The sequence below is a fragment of the Acinonyx jubatus genome, chromosome C1 (assembly GCF_027475565.1).
Source record: "Acinonyx jubatus isolate Ajub_Pintada_27869175 chromosome C1, VMU_Ajub_asm_v1.0, whole genome shotgun sequence".
Taxonomy (NCBI): domain Eukaryota; kingdom Metazoa; phylum Chordata; class Mammalia; order Carnivora; family Felidae; genus Acinonyx; species Acinonyx jubatus.
In genome coordinates, this window is record NC_069381.1 from 162,503,135 (window position 1) to 162,510,467 (window position 7,333).

At 40.4% G+C, this 7,333-nt stretch overlaps 1 long non-coding RNA gene across 1 annotated transcript in view; it reads right to left on the reverse strand.

Annotated features, from left to right (window-relative positions):
- LOC113598169 (uncharacterized) overlaps nt 1-6,977 on the reverse strand; it is a 92,809-nt gene extending 85,832 nt beyond the window's left edge. Inside the window, exons 1-4 of the long non-coding RNA XR_008295457.1 lie at nt 6,795-6,977; nt 3,688-3,778; nt 2,939-3,017; nt 1,518-1,651 (exon numbers count right to left, since the gene is read on the reverse strand). This is a non-coding gene — a long non-coding RNA (uncharacterized LOC113598169). The remainder of the gene's footprint in view (nt 1-1,517; nt 1,652-2,938; nt 3,018-3,687; nt 3,779-6,794) is intronic.
- Between the last annotated feature and the right edge of the window lie 356 nt (nt 6,978-7,333).

Below are 7,333 nucleotides of genomic sequence, written 5' to 3' on the forward strand. Positions count from 1 at the left end.
GGGAGGTACGTGGGGAGTTATAATAACAGTTGTTGACTCAGGCCACCCAGTGCCCTAGAGGCTGACTCCAAAATTGGTTTACATACTGTATAGCAACACAGCCCATGCCCACACCCTCCCTCATTTAAAGGCTTAGCCTTCCAGAGACTCCAGCCCAAGGTTCTGTATTACAGAGCTATGCTTGGAAAAGGTAGCCTGGTCTGGCAGGTCGTGATGAAAGCAAGGTAGAGCAGCCAGTGTCAATGTCCTTTACACTGATGACTTTGACCAGAGGAGTCAACAGGAACATCAGCAGAGACCAGCAATTCCCTCGGGAAGCCAGGCAATGCCCAGTCTCTCTTCCCCCAGCCAAGATGGTCTGAGTCCAGAGCTTACAAACTAAGTGCCACACAGGCAGAGCAGGTGATGTAAATGAGTGAGGTGATCTGGAGTGTGACAATCAGGAGTACACCTGCAAACTGTAGTGTTCCTTCCCAGCAGAAAGAGCCAGCCACTTCTCAGTTTACCCCACTTATTACCACATAGGATTGTGGTCTGTGTTGCCAGCTCCTCTGATTTTCCCAGAGAACTCAAAAACCCAGATTTTCATGTGAAGTCTGCCAGTTTTGAAATGTTATTGGCAATCTTTACCTATTTTTAAACTACATGTGCCCTTGACACGCAGGTGTGACCTAAAGACTGACAGTTTGCAACCCCTGCGTGGTGCCCAAAAATCAAGGTCAGCTTCTTCTTTCTTTACATGCTCTTACTGCTTTTTCTCTGCCTTCTCCTTTTCTGTGCTGGCTCACATCATCCTAATCCTTCCATCCAAACCCTTGCTCCCTTCGCTAATGCTGTCCTTTTAGCAAAATCCCACTTCATGATTATATAAAAAGACCCAACCCCTCGGATCAAACACAGCAATTTATGGAAAATCAAAATGAGTAAAATTTTTAAACCTGGCATTAAAAACCACCTAGTAGACTCCTCTGTCTCCTGAAGCCACTTTAGATGTATTAATATTTCAAAGGTTCATACTTGGATTTATTTTTTATTCCTATTTGATATTGCCTCATACATATATGGTCTTTTTCTCTTTAAATTCTTGAGGTGAAAGGGTCGCTTCAGCTTCTCCTGTTCAACCACTTCCCAGAGGCCCCCCAGTTCCTCTCCACAAATGTAAACATGCTAACATTCCAGTCCTCTCTGGAGTCAGCTGAGAGTGGTTCCAGAAGCCCCTTTGGACTTTCTGGGGGTTCTAACCTGTCTGAGGAACCATGACTGTGACTGGAAGCTCTCTGAGGGAATTCTGCAGATATTTACCTAGCACCTCAGCAATGCAACTCTATGCCAACACTGAGAGGTGTTTTCATCCCACATTTCCTGGATTTGTCCTGAGTTCTGGCCATTTCACAGAAAGAAGATGTCAAAAACAGGGCCAATCTTGCATCAAGAGAGAGTAGGTGATCACCTATATGCTGAAGATTTAGTAAAAAAAAAAAAAAAAAAAATACAATTAAAATGAAAAACTTCCCTACCTGTTCACGATGGCTAAAACCTCAGGCCAAGTTTTTCATTCCACCATGGAAGTGCGGGAGACTGTTCCCCAGGGAAAAGCATCGGCAAACATCAGTCCATCCTGAGGGGTAGATACCAGGTGTCAGGCATTTTCCTGAAAAAGCAAGAGACAAGTGAGGAAAGATAGGGGCCATGAAGTCAGTGGGAATCCCCACAAGGAAGGGACGAGGAACCTGAGAAGAGAGACTGGGCGGCCACTGCACAATTTTGCCTGGATTTCTTTCCTACTGTCCTCACACTTCACTCCTCCAGCAACCCTGGAGCATACTCTGGACCTTTGCCTGCCCGTTGGGGACAATTTGGGGAAATACTTTAATACTTCCTCCAGTCCCTAAGGCAAGATCAAAATCCTAACCCACCTTTCAGCCCCACGATCCCCACACCACCATTCAGGCCGCGGACACAGACAACGCAGGAGACAGATGAAATCTGCTGGAGTGTTCTGCTGCTAATTCCTGAGGCAAACCCTTTCTTGCGGAGGAATTTCACTTTCCTGGTCCAACAGAGATACAACCCAGAGGGCAAACTCCCATGGTGGGTATAATTCTTTGGGTGAAATGTTTAGAAGAGTCCTGCCAACACAAAGCAGCAATTTCCATGCAAATTCATGCCTATGGGGGAAAATGCAATTGGCCCAACAACCACACTGATGGGACCTCCCCTTCCCACTCCAGTGGGGTGTAGAGGCAGGGCTTGAAGGAAGAGATCTATCTGTTCAGGTTTTCTCCCTCTGAGCGTGCCAAACATAAACGACTCCTGTGTTTCAAAGGGGTGTTACTCCCCACTGCTGCTCAATGACAAGGACTGCGTGGAAATGGGAAGTCAAGTTCCCCCTCCTTCTCAGCGGGATCACAAGAACAAAGGCAGTGTTTTGTTGTTTTTTTTAAGAAAGAAAGAAAGAGTCAGGGCATTCATGTTTTGTGAAACCAAAAAGGCTGGTTTACCATGTGGAGTTTACAGAGAAAAATCATCACCATCATCATCATCATCATCATCATCCACTAACTTTGGTTAATTGGAGGGGACGACAGTGCTTGAACCCACCCATATGGATTCTGATAGGCACGCTGGGGCAGTGGCAGACGTAGTGGTGGAAAGAGTTCAGGATCAGTAGATTGTTCTGGTCTCCACCACTAATATCAAGACGAACTGGGGGCAAATTGCAATAAGTGTGATGGAGCTGAACTAGTTCAGGGGTGTTTAAGTTGAGGTACGGGTACACTTGCCCTGGTGCATGAAGACTTTCCAAGGGAAGCGATAACTTTGGGGAATCAACTGCTAAATCTTCAGTCCTCTTTTCTGAAATTAATTTGTCTAAGATCATGCCACAAGGACTTTTTTCCCCCAGTAGTTCTCTTTCTACTTTGCAAGGAAAGCATACCCTTCGCCCACCACGGTCCTACTCAGGTGCATTGTCCTGGGGTGTCAGAACATCCATGGCTTCTTTCTGAGGGAGAGTCCTTTGAGAGAAAGGCAAGAGAGATTCAGAAACATATTGAAAGCAGGAGAAAAACTCATTGTGAGCCTCTTTTGTTCCTTCTTCCTTCCCCTCACTTCCTTCTTTTCTTCCTCCACTCTTTTTTTTTTTAACTTTATATGTTCTATAGTTTATTTGGCATGTAATGAGTGTGAGATGCTCTTCCTTCACTTCTTAAGAGTCAGAATTCAGGAGCAAGAAGATTTCAAAGGGTTGCATGCTAACACCCTTCTTTGAATTAAAAAATGAAGTGAGATTTTTTTTCTGACATAAAGCAAGTCCAATTTGGCAGAACAGTTTGACAATAAGGACTAGCTTTGCCAATTAATTTATGTGATGGACACTCTCCATAAAGTTAATGAGCTAAATCTGCAGCTCCAAAGTTTTGATGAAAATATATTTTAATCACAGATATGATATTCAGGACATTATCTAATACGTACTTTCCAACTACTTAAATTTATGATAAAAAATTTTAGATGTCAACTCAAAAAGAACCTTGCAGAATTCTTTCATGGAGTATATGAGCAAAAAAACAAGACTGATGCCACTAGTCAAGCTGGTTCTTTCCAGGTCAGAGTGCTCGTGAATTTTCTTGGTATCTTCTCTTTCCCCCTCTCTCTGCACCCAGTTCCATACCTCACTCTCCCTACCTTGCTTTACTGCCTTCTCAGTCATAGCATTTGAGAGTCCTTGGTCACTAGTGTTCAGTATCCTTTTCAGCCCCGACAAATTAAAACACACCTGAAAAAAAACAGAAAAGAAGAGGGAGAAACTGTGGGAGCCAGGCATAAAGTCCCCAAAATATTTCCTAAATAATTCGACCATCTTACAGATGAGGGGACCAGGAAGAACAGACTGGATATCTCAACTGTTTCATAAAAATATAATGAACTCATTCTGTTCCCCATCTCCCCGTTGGACTAATTTAATATTTCCTTCCCACTCAAAAGAGATAGATATGATATTCAAGGCCAAACAAAGTAGCAACTTTTCTTTTTAGTCTCTTTTTTTTTAATTTTAGTACAGTTGACATTTAATATTAGTTTTAGGCGTACAACATAGTGGTTCAACATTTACAGACATTACAAAATGATAGCCATAGTCTAGTCACCATTTGTGGCCATACAAAATTCTTACAATATCATTCACTATATTTCTTATGTTGTACTTGTCATTCCCATGACTTATTTATTTTATAACTGGAAGTTTGTACCTCTTAATCCCCTTCACCTATTTTCCCATTCCCTCATCCCCTCCCCCTCTGGAAACCACCCATTTATTCTCTGTATTTATGAGTCTGTTTCTGGTTTTTGTTATTTGTTTGCTTTGTTTTTTAGATTCCACATATAAGTGAAATCATGCAGTATTTGTCTTTGTCTGACTTATTTCACTTAACATAGCACCCTCTAGGTCCATTCATGTTATCCTAAATTGCAAGATTTTCTTATTTTTAATGGCTATGTAATATTCCATCATGTAAATACACCACATCTTTATCCAGTCATTCATCAATGGACATCTAGGTTGCTTTCATATCTTGACTATCATGAATAATGCTGCAATGAACACAGGGGTGCATATGTCTTTTCAAATAGTGTTTTCAGTTTCTTCGAGGAAACACCCAGAAGTGGAATTACTGGATCATATGGTACTACTATTTTTAGGTTTTTGAGGAAGTTCCTCACTGTTTTCCAGAATGCAACCTTTCTTTTTAACTTTGTTTGTAATGCATTCCAGTGACACATTTCTCTCTTTTTTTTTTTTTTTTTTTTGTCCACAGTGACCACTGTTGGATGTAAAGATAAGAAGAAAAAAGTACTTAGATATATAGATAAAGATAGATACATGTAGAGGCAGAGGTAGAGATATCTCCAATTCCCTTTGCTTTCTTTATAGAAGGTTGGAATGATGAGAATGTCTATTGTTATCAACAAACCTCAGAAAAGGAGATAAACTCCTGATGGCTCTGATTAGCTACACTAGCCAGTTGGCTTTTGCTCTAGACAAAATTTAAAAAATTTTCATCCCATGCCCCTTTGGTCATCTGGTGAATCCTTCTTTTTTTTTTTTTCCCCAGTGTGGCTGTATACTTTTTTGTTCATCGTGGTAACACTTAACATGAGATGTACCTTTTAACAAAATTGTTTACGTGTACAATACACTTAAAAAGAACGTTTGTATTGCATTATACACTTAAAAAGAACATGTAACATAAGGTCTACCCTCTTAGTGAATTTTGATGTATGATGTATGTACAGGACTGTTAGCTATAGGCACTATGCTGTGCAGTAGATCTCAAGGACTTCTTCATCTTGCATAACCAAAACTTTGTGCCTTTTGACCACCATCTCCCATTTCCATCTCCTCCACTGCCAGCCTCTGTTACCCAACATTCTACCCTCTGCTTCTGTAACCCTATTTCAGATTCCTCATGTAAGTGAGATCATATAGTATTTGTCTTTCTGTTTCTGGCTTATTTCACTTAGCATAATGCCCACCCAATCCACCCATCCATTCAATTCAAATGGCAGGATTTTCTTCTTTTTTAAGGCTGAATAATATTCTGTTGCATAAATATACCACATTTTCTTTATCCATTCATCCACCAATAGACATTTTGGTTATTTCCATATCTTGGCTATTGTGTATAGTACTGCAATTAACATGGGAGTGCAAATATCTCTTTAGGATCCCCATTTCAATTCTTTGGGAGGTGATTACATAGACCTCTTCTCAGAATACATAAAACAAATGAGTAACATTGCAAAAGCAGATAAATATCTTAAAAGACTGTTATCAAAATATTTTTAAAAGCAATTTTGTGACATAGTAATATATGTGCTTTTTAACAAATGTATTAAATAGCAGGATAAGCATATTATCCTGGAATAATATCTATCATAATTTTAAAGTAGTCATGGGGTGCATGGATGGATCAGTCAGCCAAGCATCAGGCTCTTGATTTCGGCTCAGATCATGATCTTGCAGTTCATGGGATTGAGCCCTGTGTCGAGCTCTGCACTGATAGAGTGGAGCCTGCTTGGGATTCTTTCTCCCCCTCTCTCTCTGCCCCTCCCCTGCTCACTCTCTCTCCCTCTCTTTCTAAAAATAAATAAATAAACACTTAAAAATATATAAAGTAGTAATTAGTGTAAATGATATTTTGAAATACCTGCAACAACTGTAATATGTTATAAAATATATATAATTTGGTGATGATTCACAGATACTGCCAATATTGCTGGCGTTTGTTGGCTATATATATAATAAAAGAAAATGTTACATTTCAATTAGAGCTTAGTGTAAATAACGACTTCTGTTTTTTTTTCCCCATCCAAATTCATGGATACCCTGCTCTAAATAAACTGTGATTCAGGAAATATTTTGAAGGCCTTCCTACCTTCCTTTTTCTCCCTCTTTACTATTCTGGTTGACTCTTCCCTCCCAGAGCACCTACCCTAGGGTAGTTTCGATTAGCTGATGTAATGGCTCATGAACAACAACCACCATTCATTGACTGTCTACCATTTTGCATACATTACTTGTATGCCTTATAACAACCGTCCAAGATATTTTATGAATGAAACAACTGAAGCTCAGAGAGGTTAAATAACTTTCCCAAGGCAGCAAAGCAGAAGATTTGGTATTTAAACTCAGGTCTATATGGCTTAAAGCTTCTTCTCGTTTCCACTACTTACACTGTCTCCTTTGGACTTAGAAATTTTGCATCTTAATAGGGAGTATAAAAACCAAATACCTTCAAGAAATAGATTTGTAATGGAATTTCAGGCATGATCAGAGGTAGAGCTATTCAGAAATGAGAAGACTTTAGATACTCTCTACATCTTGCAATACCAGTGACTCTTCTCACTCACAGCCCCATTTCTGCAGAGAGGTAAGGAACAGGGTCAAACCATAGAAATCTAACCATAATCCCTGTAAGGGCTGCACAAGTTACAGAATGTGTGGGCAGACAGAATGCTTTAATACCTTTGAAAGAAAAAGAGAGATTATGAAAAAGATATTTTTAACCTGGCTGACATTGTCAGCAGAGTTCTAGATGCATTCTGGGTGTTTTGTTTTAATTACTCCAGACATAGTAAAGAAACTATGATCTCTCCCTTATAAAGGAAGAACTGCGTGCCAAAAATGATTAAGAAAATGACATGGGGGGCACCTGGGTGGCTCAGTCAGTTAAGTGCCGGACTTCGGCTCAGGTCATGATCCCACAGTTTGTGGGTTCAAGCCCCACATTGGGCTCTGTGCTGAAAACTCAGAGCCTGGAGCCTGCTTTGG